General features: G+C 41.9%; 1 long non-coding RNA gene across 1 annotated transcript; it reads right to left on the reverse strand.

Moving 5' to 3' along the window:
- Positions 1 to 8437: 8437 nt before the first annotated feature.
- Positions 8438 to 20210, reverse strand: LOC143963538 (uncharacterized). Its single transcript, XR_013270986.1, has 4 exons — positions 20136 to 20210; positions 18700 to 18817; positions 9911 to 10092; positions 8438 to 9277 (listed from the first exon to the last, which is right to left on the reverse strand). It is a non-coding gene; the product is annotated as an uncharacterized LOC143963538 (long non-coding RNA).
- Positions 20211 to 20550: the final 340 nt, after the last annotated feature.

Genomic DNA, 20550 nt, shown 5'->3' on the forward strand with positions numbered 1-20550 from the left:
TTGGTGCCCAGAGTGCTTGAACACTCCCCTTGTTTCCCTTATGTTTATGTATACCCTACAATAACTTTATTACCCCTTTGGCCTCCTAATCACTTGCCTACTGGGCACGCTCACCCCCTTCCTGCCCAAGCCAATTTTCAGCATTGTCACACTTTGAATGACAATTGCACGGTCATGCAACACTGTACCCAAACAAAATGTAATTTTTTTTTTTAGACAGATAGAGCTTTCTTTTGGTGGTATATATCCCTTTCACGCTGACCATATGCAAATATGCAGCCTCGACTTGAACGGGTTGTACCGGGGTGATGCATGCAGCTGTGGCTCGCCTCAGGCTCTCCCGTCCCACTGGGAGGCCTGAGCGACCAGCTGGCACATCCATCAGCTGGCTGGAGACTCGAATGAAACCGGAATCGGCTTCCTTGTGACAGCAGTAAAAATGATCAGAAATTATTTTTTTTTTTTTTTAAGAGACAGTGTAAAAATAAAAAAAATAAAACAAATAAGAAAAAAAAATTTAAAGCGCCCCATCCCTTCGTGTTTAAGAAGCAAACATATATGCAAGTCGCGCCCGCAAATATAAACAGTGTTTAAACCACACATGTGAGGTATCGCCATGATCGTTAGAGCAAGAGAAATAGTTCTAGCACAGGACCCCTCTGTAACTATAAACTGGTAACCTGTAAAAAAAATTTCAAGCATCGCCTATGGAGATGTACTGTAGTATATGTCGCCATTCCGCAAATGTGCGCAATTTCAACAAATTGCGTTTGAAAGACCGCTGTGCAAATTTCATGTGGCAAAATATTGCAACAATTGCCATTTTATTCTCCAGAGTCTCTGCTAAAAGAAAAAATATAAATATTTAATGTTTGGGAGTTCCAAGTAATTTTCTAGCAAAAAATATGTATTTTAACTTGTAAGAAACAAACATCAGAAAAAGGCTTAGGCATGAAGGGGTTAATCACCAATGTTTTTTTTTTTTTTTTTTTTGCTAAACAAACGAAAAAAATAAAAAAAATCTTGAAAGAAAAAGGTTTCTTAGTTTCTGTTATAAAATTTTGTAAATAAGTAATTTTTCTTCTTCACTGATGTGCTGTGAGGAGGCTGTACTGATAGGCAGAATTACAGCAATGGTGGGCAATAATAGGCTGCATTGATGGGTATTGAGGAGACAGCACAGATGTGGCACTGACAGGCAGCACTGATAATCAGTGCCCTGATCATCAGTATAGATGTCCCCTGTGTGGATTGCTGCTTACCACCTCTCCTCTCTTCATGTGCTGTCAGCATGAGGAGAGGAATGCCGATAACCAGGAAATCCTGTGTACATTGTGATCAGCTGTGATTGGATCATGCCACAGTTTTTTTTTATTCTTGCAGAGCTGTTATGTGGTCACATTATCTTTCCCCTGTTCTTTTGCATCATTTTGTAAAGCGATGTGCAAACTGTTGCCGCTATATAACTCCTGTATAATAATATAATAATGTGCAGGGAAAGATCCTTGGGAGGGGCTTCTATTACTACAGTACGAGTCTGTGCTTGGACAGCCCTGATTGGTGAAAAAAAAGAAGTTTCAGAAAAGTGATTCAAATAAATATAAAAATAAATAAATAAATGTACAGCTCCCTATTAATCTTTATTGAACATCAAATATGTACTTATTGTAAATTTATATGGTGTAGGTGGAGTCAAAGATGATTAATAGCTTTCATTTTGTTCTGACAGCATCTGTATCCAGGACTTTATTTTTTTACTTTTTATTTAGCAATTACATTTGATAGTTTTAATATTAAATCAGTTTTAAATATAAGCTTTTATTTGTGTTTCTTAGTGAATGTAATAATCAGCATACTATGGGATATAGTAGTGGCCCAAAGCGTTTAGAAATAGGTGATCGAGGGGGGGAGGGAGCGGAGTGTCATTTCCCACTGTGTATATGCCCACACGAGTGACTCTATAGTCACATGGACTGCACAAATAAGAAAAAGCTAAATGAAGAGCCTAGAAGGGAAATTGAACTGGAGCATGCCCGGTAGATGACAACAGTTGGTCTACACAATCTCAGGCTGCAGTGGAGACATAGAGAAGATGGGAGGCACAGCTGAAGGTAGAATCAACCAGGTATATTTCACTCTACGCAAAACAAATGCTTTGGTGGCATTGTGATTATGTACACTCCGTTTCACATTTAATCACTTGCAGTATACTGTATATATAGAGCGGCAAGGTGGCTCTCCTGCACAGGATCACGTACCTGTATGTGATCATCAACTTCCGGGTCTGGGATGCATGCACACGCTCCCGGGGACCTGTTACCGCTGTGACTGGACACAGTGAGAGCCAATCAGCGGGTCCATCAGCAGGGCTGTTGTTAGAAATAATGGGGCCCTGTACAGTCTTCCAGATGGGGCCCCCCTGAGGTGCAGCGGAACAGTAGCACTGACTTTATCCATCTACACCTTGAAAATAAAAATAAATCCCACCTCCTGGGCCACTCTGTTAATGTAATGGGGCCCAGGGAAATGTAATTGAAGCCCCGGTAAAACGTGGGGGTGTCAGGGGTCACCAAACTTTGTAAACAAGGGGCCAGTTTACTGTTCTTCAGACTTTTGGGGGGCCAGACTGTGGCCATTGGGAGTAGAAAAGGTCCAGACATCAGCGGGAAAAAACAAATGTCCCATCTTTGGTGTTAGCAATTGGGAGGATTTGTGCCCCATCATTGGTGTCATTGGGTAGAATTGTGCCCCAACACTGGTGTCATTGGGAGGAATTGTGAGGAAATTATACCCCATTGTTGGTGTTAGTGGATGAAATAGAGGCCCGAGGGCCGGATAAAAGTAAGTCGAGGAATTGTCAGTTAAAATAACACAGTGCTGTATCATGGCCTGGTAATGAACTGGGTAAACCTTCCAGAGCTGAAGTGGTGATGAGAGTTTTTCATAGTCTGGGTATAATGACACTTTAAATGAGCGAGTACTGTCACCCAAGAATAGAAAGTGTGTTACTGGCAGGATCATCAGGTGAAAGAAAAAAAAAAAAGTATGAATATGGAAAAGTAATACAGCCACAAAATCTAAGGATTGAAGCCGCAACATATTGTGATTTATTCTTCGGATTGGACACTTGGCAGCACTGGTTTATCAGTGGAACACCCAATAAGATTTTCGGATGACCATTCTTCCGTTTTTCGTTCCATGCTAGTCTCATGTCGAAAGTGAAGAGGTTACTCACCATACGAAAATTCTTGTACAACAGAATACAACGTCAGAAGTGACGCAATGTGTTGACTAGTTTTTTATATGTTCTTTAGTTTGAGCATGCATAGTCTTGCTCTTACGATCTTTTTAATACGAAAACTGTACTAATAAAACGAAAATTGGACGTTGAGTTCATGTACAACAAAAATTTTATAGTCTGCACATCCAGCTGTTGTCTGATGAAAAACCGTAATCGGCTGTCAAAAGCACCATACTAACGATCCGAAAATCTGCATTTTGGACGAAATTTTACTTCCGATTTTTGTATTGTGTGTACGGGCCTTTAGTTCACTTCCTCCAGCTATCTAACTGGAAGTCTGCACCTTGGTACAGAAAAGGAGCTGGAGGAAGTGCCTACAGCAGCCTGACCATTGCACCTACGACCCACTGTGACTGATTGATTGAAAAAATAGTAACTGCGTGTTTTTTTTCAGCAAATATGTGTGCACAGAATTTTTTTTATTTTTTTGCAAAAGGTGAACTAAAGTTGGATACACACTATACAATTGTCTGTAGATTTTTTTCCTTTAGATTTACCAAAACCTTATAATATGAGGTCAAACCTTAAATTGGTTGTAAGCCCCCCAGAAAAAGAAAAACCTGCAAGACAAAGGCAAAATGAGCTAGTATGCATAGCATACTACAGTAGCTCATTATGAATTACTTACCTTAGATCTCAGCATCCACAGCAGTCCTTCTACACGGCTCTGGCCGGCGACATCGATCCGGGAGTTATTTTCAGGTATCACGGGCTCCGGTGACATCACTTCCATGCATGCGCATGGGAGCCACCGGTAACGGCATACCAGCTGACGCAACGGAAGTGCCGTTGATTCAGTGTACATATGCCGACACAGGGGATATCTCCTAAACGGTGCAGGTTTAGGATATATCCAGGGTAGCTACAGGCGAGCCTTATTTTAGGCTTACCTGTAGTCAAAAGAGTTTCAATTTGTATGCAATCAGGCAGGCCCTTGCACTACATGGTTTTGGTAAATCTAAAGGAAATCAGACAACAAAGATGGTATAGTGTGAATAGGGTCCAAGTCTTAAAATTCACTCAAGGTAAAAGGTTAGCCAAGTCTCTTTCAACCTCTCAAGCATCCATTTAGATTGCTTTTCAGAGGCATTTTCAGACACCTCTTCACCGCCTGTTCTAACCCATTAATTGCCATACAACGCTGCCCTATCCGTAAGCTATTTTGCAGGTCGTTTTGCAGTGGTTCCTCGTTTGCCTGAATGGGTCACATTTAATAGACATGGGGTGGGTTGGTGTGTTGCTAAAAATTCCACTCAATCAGCGTTTTAATGTGCCCACCCCCTTCAACCACAGATCTAAATAAGTCCTTAATCCTATTCAGTTTCAATTGGCCAGTTTAGTGACAGCTTTATTTTAAAAGGATAAAGTTACACTTAAGATGTGTCTTATAAATACTATACATACAGTATATACACATATATATATATATATATATATACATATATACATATACACACACACACACACACACACACATACACACACACACTTACGCTCACACAGTTTAAACATATACACACACATACTTACGCTTTTTTAATTAATACAATTTTCTAAATCATTGCAAAATAGTTCACAAGTATTTTTGCTTCATATTTAACCAGTTGCCGACCGCCGCACGACGATGTACGTCGACAGCATGGCACGGGCAGGCATATTGGCGTACATGTACGTCCCTTGCCTCCCGCGGGTCGGGGGCCCGATCGGGCCCCCGCCCGGTGCCTGCGGCGGTCGGTTTTCGTCCGGGAGCGATCCGGGACGAGGGGGCGGCCATTCATTCATGGCCACCCCCTCGCGATCGCTCCCGATGAATAGGAATCCCCCGTGACATCACTTCCTCTCCTGTAATGTAAACACAGGAGAGGAAGTGATGTATTCTCTCCTCCGTGTCGGTATTTTTCGTTCCGACACGGAGGAGAGCGGATCGGTGAGTTGCACCAACACTCTACACACACAGTAGAACATGCCAGGCACACTCACACCCCCCCTTTACCCCCCGATCACCCCCCCAATTACCCCCGATCACCCCCCCAATTACCCCTGCCCCCCAGTCACAGTGACACCAATGTCATTTTTTTTTTTTTTTTTTTGCATTGGTGTCATTTGTGACTGTAATAACTGTTAGGGCAGTTAGAGTTAGCCCCCTTTAGTTCTAATGTACCCCCCTAACCCCCCCCAATAAAGGTTTAACCCCGTGATCACCCCCCGTCGCCAGTGTCACTAAGGCTGGGTTCACATTGCAGCGGTTTATGAGAACGAATGTGATTCGCACCGCACTGCAGTGCAAATCACATCCGATCTCTGTGCGATTCGAGTTCAGCCATTCGCTGCACCCGCCGCAAATTCGCACGGGACCCTTTTTTTGGCCCGCAGCAGAATCGGATCGCATGGGTGTTCACACCATGCGATCCGAGTTTGCAGATCGCACTGCGATATGCGAACTGATCTGGGGGTGTCAGTAACATTTCACTGACACTCCCAGCAGTTCGCATAGGGCAGTGTGAACTGCCGCCGGGAGGCATGCGATGTGGGAACCCGCCGCGGATTTGCGGCGTTTCCGCATCGCTCCAGTGTGAACCCAGCCTAATAAGCGATCATTTTTCTGATCGCCGTATTAGTGTCACAGGTGACGCTAGTTAGGCAGGTAGGTATTTAGGTTCGCCGCAGCTTTTATAGCGCCAGGGACCCCCATATACTACCGCATAAAGCCCCCTGATTGCCCCCTAGTTAACCCTTTCACCAGTGATCACCATATAACTGTTACAGGTGACGCTGGTTGGTTAGTTATTTTTTATAGTTTCAGGGCACCCGCCATTTATTACCTAATAAAGGTTTAACCCCCTGATCACCCGGCGGGTGTCATTTGTGACTAATAACTGTTAGGGCAGTTAGGGTTAGCCCCCTTTAGTTCTAAGGTACCCCCCTAACCCCCCAATAAAGGTTTAACCCCGTGATCACCCCCTGTCGCCAGTGTCACTAAGGCTGGGTTCACATTGCAGCGGTTTATGAGAACGGATGTGATTCGCACCGCACTGCAGTGCAAATCACATCCGATCTCTGTGCGATTCGAGTTCAGCCATTCGCCGCACCCGCCACACCCGCCGCAAATTCGCACGGGACCCTTTTTTTGGCCCGCAGCAGAATCGGATCGCATGGGTGTTCACACCATGCGATCCGAGTTTGCAGATCGCACTGCGATATGCGAACTGATCTGGGGGTGTCAGTAACATTTCACTGACACTCCCAGCAGTTCGCATAGGGCAGTGTGAACTGCCGCCGGGAGGCATGCGATGCGGGAACCCGCCGCGCATTCGTGGCGTTCCCGCATCGCTCCAGTGTGAACCCAGCCTAATAAGCGATCGTTTTTCTGATCGCTGTATTAGTGTCACAGGTGACGCTAGTTAGGCAGGTAGGTATTTAGGTTCGCTGCAGCTTTTTATAGCGCCAGGGACCCCCATATACTACCGCATAAAGCCCCCTAGTTAACCCTTTCACCAGTGATCACCATATAACTGTTACAGGTGACGCTGGTTGGTTAGTTATTTTTTTATAGTTTCAGGGCACCCGCCATTTATTACCTAGTCTCACTAGTGTACCCCTAAATTTAGGGGTGTCTACTTTCCAAAATGGGGTCATTTGGGGGGGGTTTGTGCCATCTTGGCATTTTATGGCCTTCAAAACTGTAACGCCCTTAGAAAGCCTGAAGGCGGTGCTTGGTTTTCGGGGCCCCGTACGCGGCTAGGCTCCCAAAAAGTCCCACATATGTGGTATCCCCGTACTCAGGAGAAGCAGCAGAATTTATTTTGGGGTGTCATTTCACATATGCCCATGGCATGCATGAGCAATATATCATTTAGTGACAACTTTGTGAAGAAAAAAAAAAAAAAAAAAAAGTTTGTAATTTTCCTGCAACTTGTGGCAAAATATAAAATATTCCATGAACTCAACATGCCTCTCAGCAAATAGCTTGGGGTGTCTACTTTCTAAAATGGGGTCATTTGTGGGGGTTTTGTGCCATCTTGGCATTTTATGGCCTTCAAAACTGTAATAGGTAGTGAGAAGTGAACTCAAAAATTTACGCCCTTAGAAAGCCTGAAGGCGGTGCTTGGTTTTCGGGGCCCCGTACGCGGCTAGGCTCCCAAAAAGTCCCACATATGTGGTATCCCCGTACTCAGGAGAAGCAGCAGAATTTATTTTGGGGTGTCATTTCACATATGCCCATGGCATGCATGAGCAATATATCATTTAGTGACAACTTTGTGAAGAAAAAAAAAAAAAAAAAAAAGTTTGTAATTTTCCTGCAACTTGTGGCAAAATATAAAATATTCCATGAACTCAACATGCCTCTCAGCAAATAGCTTGGGGTGTCTACTTTCTAAAATGGGGTCATTTGTGGGGGTTTTGTGCCATCTTGGCATTTTATGGCCTTCAAAACTGTAATAGGTAGTGAGAAGTGAACTCAAAAATTTACGCCCTTAGAAAGCCTGAAGGCGGTGCTTGGTTTTCGGGGCCCCGTACGCGGCTAGGCTCCCAAAAAGTCCCACATATGTGGTATCCCCGTACTCAGGAGAAGCAGCAGAATTTATTTTGGGGTGTCATTTCACATACGCCCATAGCATGTGTGAGCAATATATCATTTAGTGACAACTTTGTGTAAAAAAAAAAAAAATTTTTTTTTTGTCATTATTCAATCGCTTGAGGCAAAAAAATAAAATATTCAATGGGCTCAACATGCCTCTTATCAATTTCCTTAGGGGGTCTACTTTCCAAAATGGGGTCATTTGGGGGGGTTTTGTACTGCCCTGCCATTTTAGCACCTCAAGAAATGAGATAGGCAGTCGTAAACTAAAAGCTGCGTAAATTCCAGAAAACGTACCTTAGTTTGTAGATGTGACAACTTTTGCGCAAACCAATAAATATACAATTATTGACTTTTTTTTTACCAAAGACATGTGGCTGAATACATTTTGGCCTAAATGTATGACTAAAATTGAGTTTATTGGATTTTTCTAATAACAAAAAGTAGAAAATATCATTTTTTTTCAAAATTTGCGGTCTTTTTACGTTTATATCGCAAAAAATAAAAATCGCAGAGGCAATCAAATACCATCAAAAGAAAGCTCTATTTGTGGGAAGAAAAGGACGCAAATTTTGTTTGGGTACAACATTGCATGACCGCGCAATTACCAGTTAAAGCAGCGCAGTGCCAAAGTGTAAAAAGACCTCTGGTCATTTACCAGCAAAATGGTCCGGTCTGAAAGTGGTTAAAGTGTTACTAAACCCACAACAGTATAATCAGTTTGTATATGCAGTAAAGCATTCTTGTTATACACACTGTGAAACCTAAGGAGTTAATCCTCCACATCGTGTATAAGGCTGTGTGATCCTGTCTTCTCTGATCCTCCTCTTCTTTAACTGACTCCAACACATCTCTTGATAGAACAGAGCATTAGGAGTCAGGCTGCACATTTGGGGTGTATTGCTAGAGAGTTTTTTTTTTCTTGGGAGAGTGAATGTGATCAGCACAGGGCCAATCAGCATTGTCTAGACAGAGGGTCAGGAGAGAATGAAAACTCCTTCTACAAGCTTAAGCAGATACTGATACAAGTCACAAGACTGCTATATAGTGCTAATGGAACAAAGTATTTATATTTACTATTGCATGTCCATGTACTGTGGGAGACCAGATATCGTGAATGCAAGGTCCTGGGTTTAGTAACACTTTAATGGTTTGCTTGAAGTATATCTTTAGGATGCACTTGCACTATAGCGTTTTTTTTGAAAGTGCGCTCATATGCGAGCATGTTTATTCATTATATTATTATTCTAAGCATGTTTATTTATTATATTATTATTCTGAGCATGTTTATTCATTATAAGCGAACGGTGGATACCCAGAATAATGAAGGATGGAGCCCAAAGTATAGTTCACAATCATGTTCGTTGTATCATATTTGCAGAAGTTCCGTTCATATCCTGAGGAAAAAGAAATAAAAGTAAGCATCTGAAAAAGTTTTTTTCCCTTTTTTCATAAGCTCAAATCCAGCCCTACAGTCTTGCAGAGCTGTAAAGGCTCCTCTCTTGTACTGAACTCGTATTGCTTACTCATACTTCAGCATGTTGAGTGAACAGAAAAAAAAAAAAAAAGTGTATGGCCAGTCTTTGTGTCAAGCCGACCGTGTCCCACTCCTGAGTTGAGGACTAGAGCACAGTGTGCTACACATTGGCACCAGAACATTAAGGGGCCAAAACAGAAAAAAAAAAAAAAAAAAGAAGGACCTGTTCAGGTAAATTGTTTAGTTAGAATAGGTGGATATCGCAACCAGTCCATTAAAAATGTCAGAACAGGGAACAAAAATACATACACTAACACAAGAGAAAAAGGGACAACTAATGGTAGCAGCCAGGCAGTACTTTTTTGCATTCCTAATATAGCAACAAAATCAAACCCGGACATATGTGCTCTATGCATTTATAAAATTCAGAAGGCTAAGTGTTGAAAAAACCTGTAAGTACAGGCTGCTAAATATAAGGGACCTGACTGTATCACAAAAATATATTTTTAACATAGCTATGATTAGAAGATGAATAATTGAACATGGCTCATACCTTTCTGTATCGCTCTCCAGTCAATCCTGATATAATTATCCCGGTCAGCTCGTGAGTGCTCATGCCAGAATCCGAGCACATGCAACAACTCATGTAGGACAGTCCCTTTTCCCTTTGCCAGGCAGTCAAAGTTCAGAGAGACCTCCTGTCTCCTTCCTTTGCGACCAATAGCCGAGTAACATCTGAAGAGCCAAAAATACACTATTACATGCCTTAAAAAAAATAAAAAATTATGTGTACATATAATCTATGTCCCTTTATCTTATCTCACTTTCCATAACTATATATTTTTTTCCACTATAGCTTGCTTTATATCAGTTTGTAAAACAAGGATACACTTATTCTTTCCCCCATCTATTGTGTATCACCACTGCGCTAAACAAAAAACTTTAAACTAAGCCGCCACTTTAAAAAAAACAATATATGTGCAATATTCCTTATCTAAACAGTAGGATAAGCAGCGCTAAATATAAATCCACACCAGTGAATTCAAAAGTATTAAAGATTATAGACCCAGTCCAGTGAACATGAATTACTAAATGTTACTACACTGTGCAAACCCTGCCCCGAGCATACAGAAAATTAATTAATAGTTTGTATCAAAATTAATTAACACAAATTATTATATAGTGCATGTCACCAGATGAATAGTGATAATTTATACGATCTGTTGAAAAAAATAATATCCTGTGACTAAATATTATTCAACACTAAAAATAAATAAATAAACAAATAACGAGAATCAAATGCATTGTTTCAAGTTCTATCAAGCAATGTCCACTTCCTAACAACATTGTTACAAACACCACTGTGAAACGCTCCTGAGACTATAATGTATCCCAGTAAAATTATAACGTATGGACTATAATTTTACTGGGATACATTATAGTCTCAGGAGCGTTTCACAGTGGTGTTTGTAACAATGTTGTTAGGAAGTGGACATTGCTTGATAGAACTTGAAACAATGCATTTGATTCTCGTTATTTGTTTATTTATTTATTTTTAGTGTTGAATAATATTTAGTCACAGGATATTATTTTTTTCAACAGATCGTATAAATTATCACTATTCATCTGGTGACATGCACTATATAATAATTTGTGTTAATTAATTTTGATACAAACTATTAATTAATTTTCTGTATGCTCGGGGCAGGGTTTGCACAGTGTAGTAACATTTAGTAATTCATGTTCACTGGACTGGGTCTATAATCTTTATATCAGTTTGACATTATGTAGTGTACACCTTTAAGTAGGGATGAGCTTTCTGTTAGACTCGAATGTTGGCTGTTCGCCCATTCGTCGGAAACTGAACATTATGGGCCATTCGTGCAAAATTCAAGCGGCGCGTAGAGGCCCATAATGCACTGTGGGAGCACAGTGCATTGCTGTACGAGGATTGGCCAAAGCATGCACCTGCATGCTTTGGCCAATCCCAGCGCCCTCAGCTAAGAGAGCCATAATTGACCAAAGGCAGGGGCGCCTTTTGCCAATCATGGCTCAGGGGAACTAAGTCCACGCCCCACACTAATATAAGGCTGCCTGCACGTCGGTCCCATGTAGTGTGTTGTTGGCATGGACAGATAGAGAGTGTCATTTAGATTGAGCAGGCAGGCAGGTTATTCAGTTAGCTGCAGTGTATTTATTATATATAGACAGTCTCTCGCTGTATCCAGTTTAGCTATATCTGACTGCAGGCCGTTCTTGGTGTACTTTCTCTTATATACTTCAGGCAGTGTACACTGTACTGTGCACCCCTAGTTCAGTTGCTACTACTTTTCTGGTGGTAAACACAGTACACCCATAGTTGTTTTTACACTTCTATTGATGTACACAATACCATTCACCCCTAGTGCAGTTGCTACTACTTTTCTGGTGATGTACACAATACATACAGTACACCCATAGTTGTTATTAAACTTCTGTCGGTGTACACAGTACCGTGCACTTGCTACTACTTTGCTGGTAGTGTACACAGTACACAATACAGTGTAGTGTGGTTTTGCTAAACAAAATTTACAACATGTTCGGCAGGCCACCAAGGAGAGGCAGATGCTCACAGGCCACCAAAGAGGGCAAGCAGGCTCTGTGTCTACAGTCGACAGTGGTGGTCGTGGACACAGTGCATACTCAGCATGTTTCTGTAGGGCATGCTTGTCCTTTTTTTCTGCAGCTGGCCGTGTTTTATGGAGCCACATCATGCAGAAGAGTTGGTGGAATGAATAATAAAGCCCTCCTCATCCTCCGTCACCAATGCTCAGAGGTGTACCCCAAACGAATCGACCACAGTGTCGGGTACATGCTGCAGGAGGATGTGCAGCGATTTGAAGGCTCTGATGATGGTACCAAAGTTGAGGAAGGGAGTAACTTGAGCCTAGAGAGAGGGGGTGCCCAAGGTCAAGAAACTGGCAGTCATGTTGCCCGAGCTGCAGCATACTGCCAAGTTTGCACCAGTGACAAGGAGGGAGGGGATGATGAGGTCACTGACTCTTTTTTTGGTGCCTGATAGAAGAGAGGAGGAGGAGGAGGAGACGCATCTCCAATGAGGCAGGATGCCCTCCAGGGGGCAGCTTAAAGGCAGCCACCCTATTGCATCACACCGCAGAGCTAAGCGGGTGCAGGGCACTGCCGACTCCCCACATATTTTAAAAAGTTCCTTGGTGTGGGCTTTTTTGCCACGTGTGCAGAAGATCGCACCATTGCTGTTTGAAACATATGTCTGAAGCGTATCAAGCGTGGCCAAAACAGCAGCCTCTTGGACACCACATGCTTGACCAGACATATGATGCCCATGCAGTCCGTTGGCAACAGCACTTAAAGCGGGAGTTCCATTTTGCCGTTGCCATTTTTTTTGTGTTTTTTTTAAAGTCAGCAGCTACAAGTATTGCAGCTGCCGAGTTTTAAAATATGGACATTTACCTATCCAGCATGCCCGCGATGTCGGCACCCAAGCGGCGCCCAGCTCTCAGGTGCTGCTGCCATCTTCACTATGGGAATCAGGAAGTGAAGCCTTACGTCTTCACTTCCCGGTTCCCTACTGCGCATGTGCAATATGGCCAGTCCCTGCTGTCTCTGGGACCCGTGTGTTTCCCACCAGACAGCGGGGAAGGGACAGAAAGTGGCATAAATGCCTGAGAATTCTGCGACTATCTATGCCGGGTGCAAATACCTGTATTATACAGGTATGTGCACTCCCCTCGCCCCTGAAAGGTGGCAATTGTGGCACTGGAGGGGGGGAGGGAAGTTCCACTTTAAGGTGGAGCTGCGCTTTAAAGGGGCATTCCAGCAGCAATTTATTTTTATTTTTTTAGTCAGCAGCTACATACACTGTAGCTGCTGACTTTTAATAAGGACACTTAACTGTCCAGCAAGCCAGTGATGTTGGCTGCCCAAGGCTGATCCATCCATCGGATCGGCTGCCAGCGCCTCCATCTTAAGGGAAACAAGCAGTGGAGCCCTGCGGCTTCACTGCCCATTTCCTACTACACAGTCGCGTGGCGCTTTTTGAATGGCTCCGTTGTTTTCTGGGACACACACATCCCAGAAGGCAACGGGGCTGCTCGCTGAAGAGAAGGAAGCGCTGCAGAATAGGAAGAGGCAGATTAGGAAGACTGCCTAGCAACATCGGTTTCAGGCAAGTAAAAAAAAAAATGTTTGTTTTTATTTTAATGCCATTTTTTATTTTAGGGTGGCCCTCCACTTTAAAAAGCCCACATCAAAGAACAAGGCGGACCTCTCCTTGCTCCTCATCAGCTGAGGTCTCCAACCGCACTATACCTTTAGTCCTCTCAGAAACCTGCACTGAGAGGAATAAAGGTATAGAAATAGGTGTCCCAAGTATTTGCGGCCAATCTGCTAGCGGTACTCCAACATCGGATTTTAGCAGGCAAATTTCCCTACCCCAGTTACTAAACTGTCGAAAGAAATTTGATCCCAGCCATCCACATGCTCAGCATCTGAATGCCAACTTGGTCAAATTGCTAGAACTGCAACTGCTGCCTTTTTAGTTGGTAGACTCTTTCTTTGATTAGTTTACATTTTTACATCTTTAGCACCGTTTGGTGTATTTATGTTTTTTATTGTTTCACAGAATGGAGCCCCTTTGTTACATTGTTCCAGACATTCTGGGTTACATCCATACTCATGTTCCCTGTGTTTCTGTTGGACCCTACTGCCGCAGCTTCCGGAACAGGCATTCCTTTCGACCCTAGCACCCCGGCGGTGTGTTTTTTTCACACTAAGCAGATACGTGAATTTTACAGGGATGACCACCTTATCCTCCCTGTATGTATGTTAATTTCTTGTCCATGAATGGTTGATGTTGATATATTTACCTCTTTTTATAGATGTATCATGCATCTGCCCCTGATGATTGGATAGATCCCATGAAACGCGTCTGAGCCTAACTTAGATTCAGTGTATACATACCCACATGGTCTTTGGATTCAGGCAATGCCGTGGATTATAACTGTCATATTACAATGATTTTTTATTATTGAGTACAATACTATTGTATATTGTATTCATATTTTTTAACATGTAAATGTTTTTGGATACACGATTTGTTATATTATGTGCCATTATTGCATGTACTGTCTGCCATGTACCTAGTCAATTATGGCAAACAAATAAATACTTGTTTATGTTTTACTTTGACTCCTTCGATTAGCTACAATATAGACACCTCATTTAAAGTCCAGACCCTTTTTCTCTATGTACTTGAATAGGGATGGAGATGCATGTTACCGTGCATCTCATTTAAAGTCCCAAAAGCCCCCACTATTGCCACCATTTGAGGAGGCCACAAGGATGGTGAGCAGTGACAGTGCATGCATCAGTGATACTGTCCCTCTTGTCTTCCTGTTGGTGCGCACGCTTTGTGGAATAACGGACAGGGCACTTGAGGCAGAACAGCAGGAGGAAGAGGAGATGTGTTTCCAGAGCCTGGGAGGTTAAAATTTCCTGGTACTGGACAACGTGTTGCTGAGGCTTCGTTCAGTCACAGAAAGAGCGGTGGAGAAGGTGGCCGGCTGACCGATGCCTTCAGACAGTTCTTCAGTCCTCAGCGCCCAGGTCTGATCAGTTCCAGAAACCAATCGCCAGCATCTGAATTACATGGTGCAGGAATATCTAGGGGCAAGATCAGACTTGGAGACCTTTCCACCAGAACATCCACTGGGTTACTGGGTCTTGAGGATAGACCACTGGCCAGACCTGGCTCAATATGCAATTGAGCTACTGGCCTGTCCTGCATCCAGCGTTCTTTCTGAATGCACATTCAGGGCTGCTGGAGGCTTTGTAACCGATCACAGAGTGCATCTGTCCACAGACTCCGTTGATTGGCTCACATTGATAAAAATGAATCAGTCTTGGATCGCCAGCTACTAAGCACCTGATGCTGATGTAACCGATAGATTTTTCTATGGATGTGAGATCCCTTGAAGACTGCATATGCTGAGTGACTATCCTATTCCTCAATCTTCATGATGATAGCTTCTTGGAATATTTTCGATTCAGGGTACCACCGCCACTGCCTAAGGCCCAATTTTTCTGCCCCTGTTTAACAGAGGCATGTAATTACGATTTTTGATCTAATATTTCACAGCAGGGCCTGTTCCTGCACTCTACAAAAATATCTGTGAGGCTTTACAGTGTTGTGCCACCACCACCACCTCCTAAGGCCCAAATTTTATGCCCCTGTTTAACAGGGGCGCGTAATTACAATTCTTGATATATTTCCCAGCAGGGCCCATTCCAGCGCCTATCAAGAGTAACTGTGAGGGCTTACAGTGTTATGGTGCCACCAACACCTAAGGCCCAATTTTTCACAGAGTGTATAGGGCAGGCTGTATAGTATATACAGGCGGTCCCCTATTTTCAAACATCCGACTTACAAACGACTCCTACTTAGAAACGGAGGAAGACAACCGGAAGTGAGAGGAAATCTACCCCTAGGAAGGAAAATTCTCTCCTGTAAGAGCCAATATGGGAAAAAGGTGTCTCCATTGATGCTTTATCACCAATCCTCGTTTCCCTAATAACCCAAATTTTTTTAAATCCAACTGTCATTGACACAGAAAGTGAGGTGAAATCTTCTGAACAGGGGCACAGACAACAAAACAAATGTTACAGAGGTGATGATAACCCTTCTCTATGTTATCCAAAAAGGTTAAAAATGTATTTTTTTGGCTGGAGCTACACTTACAAAATGTATCTGTTCCAAATTACAAACAGATTCAACTTAAGAACAAACCTACAGTCCCTATCTTGTTTGTAACCCAGGGACCACCTGTATAATATGTCGTATATAAGGCCTGGGGGCCCAACGCCTTTTTGTAATTTGGGTGCAGGGTTCCTCTTGATAGCCATAACATTACATTACAGCTGCAAGCAGTTTTAAATGACTTTTATTCCTTTAGAAATGTCATTTTGTGCAGGGACTGTTCTAAACATGGGAAAAATGTGCCACTTTACAGACATACTATAGTCACCCCCAGGCACCATACTTAAAGGAATATTTCACTTTTATTGTTTCACTTTAAGCATTATTAAAATCACTGCTCCCGAAAAAAATGGCTGCTTTTAACTGTGTAAAACAGGAAAGGGATATAAAATAATATCCAAACAATTTAGAATGGCAATCAGCAGTGTTCAAACACTAATCAAAACGTGGAAAATGAGGGGTTCTGTTGAAACCAAACCACGGTCAAGTAGACCAACTAAAATTTCAGCCACAACTGCCAGGAAAATTGTTCATGATGCAAAGAAAAACCCCCAAATAACTTCAGGTGAAATACAGGTCTCTTTGAAACATGTGGTGTGGCTGTTTCAAGATGCACAATAAGGAGGCACTTGAAGAAAGATGAGCTGCATGGTCGAGTCGCCAGAAGAAAGCTATTACTATGCAAATGCCACAAAGTATCCAGCCTACAATACATCATAGAGCACAGAGACAAGCCTCAAACCTTCTGGAACAAAGTCATTTGCAGTGATAAGACCAAAATTTAGCTTTTTGGCCACAACCACAAACGCTACATTTGGAGAGGAGTCAACAAGGTCTATGATGAAAGGTACAGAGGTGGATTGCTGAAGTTTTGGGGATGTGTGAGCTACAAAAGGCAAAGGAAACGTGGTCAAAATTGTTGGCAAGATGAATGCAGTACATTATCAAAAAATACTAGAGGAACATTTGTATTCATTAGCCAGGAAGTTGTGCATGGGACGTATTTGGACATTCCAGCATGAGAATGTTCCAAAACACAAGGTCAAGTTGACCTGTCATTGGCTACAGCAGAATAAAGTGAAGTGTGGAGTGGCCATCTTAGTCTCCTGACCTCAATATCATTGAGCCACTCTGGGGAGATCTCAAAATGTGAAGTTCATGCAAGACAGCCCAAGAACTTACAGGAACTGGAGGCTTTTTGCCAAGAGGAATGAGCAGCTTTACCATCTGAGAAGATAAAGATCCTCATCCACAAATACCACAAAAGACTTCAAGCTGCCATTGATGTTAAAGGGGGCTATACACGGTACTATGAACTGGGGTATGTAAACTTTTGATTAGGGTCATTTGGGTAGTTTCTGTTGCCATTATGATTTAAAAAGAGTAAACACAGTTGATTGATAATAAGTGGCTTCAGCCAAACACTAACCATGAGTGAAAGAAAAGTTGTGTTATTTATATTCTCTGTAAAAATGGAAAAGATATAATAAATTCTGTCAAGGTATGTAAACTTCTGAGCATGAATATATACACACACACACACATTATATATATATATATATATATATATATCTACAATGTAAAGTAGTGAGTGTACAGCTTGTATGACAGTGTAAATGTGCTGTCCCCTCAAAATAACTCAACACATAGCCATTAATGTCTGGAGAATTGGAGGATCTCTCCATCACTGCTGTTCTTGTTTTATGGTCTCTGACACAAAGATGGATGCAGCTTCATGGTCAACTGGACTTTGCTGAAACTTTCATCTGGAGGTATCTCCATTACTGTAATAAAATTATATACTTGGGTATTGGTGCACAATTCCACCAGTGATCCTATTGTGTCCTTTGCTGATAATACCTGTTTGTACATTGGATGTACTGTATATACTGTTATTATTCTTTTCCTATATAAAGGTCATATCATTTCCCTACTGGTGTGCATCTATGTACTTATGGTTAAATGTTATACGCTGAGTATAATAGCTCTGCTCCCAATTACTTTGATTAGATTACTAGCTAACTTCCTAGGATGGTAATTTCCTCTGTTCACAGAAGCCTGATTGGAGGCACTTCCACCTTTGTTATCAAAGCCACTCTTCAACTTAGCAAAGGTTCTGGTTCTCTTATTTACCTACAGGTTTAGCACACTATCCTGTTTGGGGAAGGTAATTTCTTATAACCACCCCCTCCCCGCCCCCCCAAAAAAAGGGGGCTACAGTTGCAGGAGAGATTACATGCACTCAGCTGTGATTTGCTGCTAGTGCGTGCAGCCTCCCATTGCTTTCCATGGGGTTAATCACAGGAACTCTTGCTGGACTTTTCACATCTAATTGCAGTGTGGGTGCATTCACAAGTGTTAGTGCACCCTAAAGCTGCAAGATGGTGCTTGCAAACAAGACTGAGGAGTAAGGTAATTGATGCAGAAAGTACTATTTAAAGTACATTTTTGCCTGGAGTTGGGCTTTAGGATGTTTCAGTGTCTTTTGACGCAATTGTGAACTTTTGAAATTTGCCTCTGCATAGCCCTATTCCTCATACAGGTTGCCATAACAGGACATTTCTTACCCTGGACCTGGTCGGATTGAAATGTAGTCTCGCTGGTCTGTGCGCTTCACAAAACGGATACACGTAGTTGCCTGAAAGTCACTGAAGGCTTCAAATATGGTCTTTATGTGATCTGGCACTGCAAGCAGAAACCATTACAGACAAGAACAACTGCATCTCAATATACAACAAAATACAACACAGAATGTCTATAAAAGACAATTCTGAAAAATAGCTTTGGTGGTTTTTGTTTTTTTACACTACAAATGTTTTCTCAAGTTTAACTCTAGCAGTCCTCTGTGCAGCAGAGCTCAGACTGAGAAAAAAAATAAGAGAAGTAGCACAATGAACCAGCCAATTGTGCTGTAATGCTAATAGGTATTGTATATGCTAATTGGAAGAGAACGGATTGACAGAGACACATCAGTGTGCTGCTTCTCTTTTTAATGTCCAGTCATAGACTGTGGGAAATACATGACTTGAGTGTTAATTAACCGCAGAAGACAAAATTCTATTTTATAACTGTGTCTCTGTAGGAAGAGAAGGGGGGAGGGAGGGAGACAGCACAACCATTTTGGTGTATTAGGTTCCAATAAAGTTTAAATTACAAAAAGATGAAAAGTACCTTTCACAAGTAAATACTCACAAACATGTAAAAAAACAAACAAAAAAAAACACACACATAATTGAGTCCCCGTGAGAAGATAAGCCTGTAGTGAGAATAGTAAAAAGAAAAAACTGCGCTATTACCAAGTCCCACCCCCTAAGCAGCAGCTCAAATCGTTATACAATGCCACACCAAAAATTCCTAAAATATAAGGAGCTGAGCTAAAGTAAATGATTAAAAAACAAAAATGTAATTACTAAAATTAATAAATTGATCACCTGTGCAATAAAGAACATTAATATAAAAAAAAAAAAAAAAAAACACCTACACCCATGATTGTGTGAAATACTACCAAATATAAACCACAATTTAAAAAAACATGATAATAGTGAAAAAAATAAATTTAAATAATTAAAAAATGTATTGATTAATAAAAAAAATTGAATTAGTGATAAAAAATGTATTATTATAAACTCATTAAATCCAATTCATTAAAGTCCATATAAAGTGTCCAATCCAAAACTAAAGAAATTCATGCAGACTTGTCAGCAGGATCTCAGTGATAGAATCAAACTCACACCCTTTGAAAAGTACCGTAAAATATAGCAAATGCCACCACCAATAAGATCTCTGGCCGCTTACCAGAACTGTAGGTCCTTATTATATGAGACCCAGAAGCGCAGAAGATTAATCGCCAGGGTTGACACTCAGGATGGCAGAAATATGATCGCTCACTTTCAGCAGCAGGATATCAGACAACGATAAGCCATTTCACATATAGGAAAGAGAATGCTCGCATAGCATAAAAACTATAGAGATTTATTAATAAAATAAGCAGATATACACTCACATTATCCGGATAAAAAAATGTCCATAAGAACATACACGAGCTGGCCGGCTCTCAACTCCCGCCCGTTACTTCCAGGACCGACGTGGAACGCGGTGACGTCAGCATGCCGCTCCTCCCTAGAGTTTCGTCACTCCACGTCTTTGGAACTGGCCGGCTCTTGTGTGTTCTTATAGCCATTTTTTTATCCAGATAATGTGAGTGTATATCGCAAAGGTTTTTATGCTATGCGAGCATTCTCTTTCCTATATGTGAAACGGCTTATCGTTGTCTGATATCCCACTGCTGAAAAGTGAGCGATCGTATTTCTGCCACCCTGAGTGTCAACCCTGGCGATTAATCTTTGCACAGTTCTGGTAAGCGGCCAGAGATCTTATTGGTGATGGCATTTGCTATATTTTACGGCACTTTTCAAAGG

Source organism: Lithobates pipiens, unplaced genomic scaffold (genome assembly GCF_037356315.1).
Source record: "Lithobates pipiens isolate NorthernLeopardFrog02 unplaced genomic scaffold, aLitPip1_a1.2 Scaffold_8, whole genome shotgun sequence".
In the NCBI taxonomy this organism is placed as follows: Eukaryota; Metazoa; Chordata; class Amphibia; order Anura; family Ranidae; genus Lithobates; species Lithobates pipiens.